This window comes from Molossus molossus, unplaced genomic scaffold (assembly GCF_014108415.1).
Source record: "Molossus molossus isolate mMolMol1 unplaced genomic scaffold, mMolMol1.p scaffold_m16_p_2, whole genome shotgun sequence".
In the NCBI taxonomy this organism is placed as follows: domain Eukaryota; kingdom Metazoa; phylum Chordata; class Mammalia; order Chiroptera; family Molossidae; genus Molossus; species Molossus molossus.
This window is the reverse complement of record NW_023425355.1, coordinates 88,591,085-88,592,220: the sequence shown is the minus strand read 5'-3', so window position 1 is coordinate 88,592,220 and position 1,136 is coordinate 88,591,085. Positions and strand designations below refer to the sequence as shown.

The 1,136-nt window shown below is 33.9% G+C and overlaps 1 non-coding gene across 1 annotated transcript; it reads right to left on the bottom strand.

The window, feature by feature from the left end:
* Positions 1 to 605: 605 nt before the first annotated feature.
* Positions 606 to 712, bottom strand: LOC118636709. Its single transcript, XR_004960697.1, has one exon. It is a non-coding gene; the product is annotated as a U6 spliceosomal RNA (small nuclear RNA).
* Between the last annotated feature and the right edge of the window lie 424 nt (positions 713 to 1,136).

Genomic DNA, 1,136 nt, shown 5'->3' with positions numbered 1-1,136 from the left:
AGTAGCCTTATTTCTGGCTCATTTTTTATACCAGAAAAAATATGATACACTAAAGAATGGATCAATTCTTACTTCCAAACAAACTCTGGAAATAGTTAATATTAATGAACAAGTTGAATGCATATATGATAAAATGGCTACAATTTCTGGATTAATCTTAAGGGCTACCAAATTAGAGGCCTAAATAGGCTTGTGCAACATCTGATACCCATTCACCAAGTGGTGGTGGTGGTATAGCAAGGCACTATGGTTAGGGATAAATTTACCTCTACTAAAAGCAGTAGACTTAATGGAGTCTTTGGGGTTTTCTACATATAGTATCATGTAATCTGCGAATAATGAGTTTCACTTCCTCCTTTCCAATTTGGATCACTTTTATTTTTTCTTCCTGTCTGATTGCTGTGGCTAAGACTTCCAGTACTATGTTAAATAAGAGTAGCGAAAGTGGGAATCCTTGTCTTTTTCCTGTTCTTAAGGGAAATACTTTTAATTTTTGCCCATTGAGTATGATGTTGGCTATAGGTCTTTCATATATGGCCTTTATTATGTCAAGATATGATCCCTCTATTCCCAGATTGCTGAGCATTTTTATCAGAAGTGGGTGCAAAAATATGGAATGCTTCATGAATTTGTGTGTCATCCTTGCACAGGGGCCATGCCAATCTTCTCTGTATTGTTCCAATTTTAGTATATGTGCTGCCGAAGCAAGCACCAAAAATTTACTAGACTAAAATTAATTTGGCAAAATAGCAGAATACAAAATTAATGCCAAGAAATTGACAGCATTCATATACACCAATGATGAAGTCACAGAAAGAGAAACTAAAAATACAATCCCATTTACCATTGCAGCAAAAAAATTAAGATACCTAGGAATAAACTTAACCAAAGAAATAAAGGACCTATTCACGGAAAACTACAGGTCATTAAAAAAAGTAATAGAGGAAGATATAAAAAAGTGGAAGCACATATCTTGTTCATGGATTGGAAGAATTAACATCATTAAAATGTCCATACTACCCAAAGCAATCTATAGATTCAATGCAATTTCTATCACTATACCAATGACATACTTCAGAGAACTAAAACAAATACTTCAAAAATTCATATGGAACCAAAAAAGACCCCAAATAGCC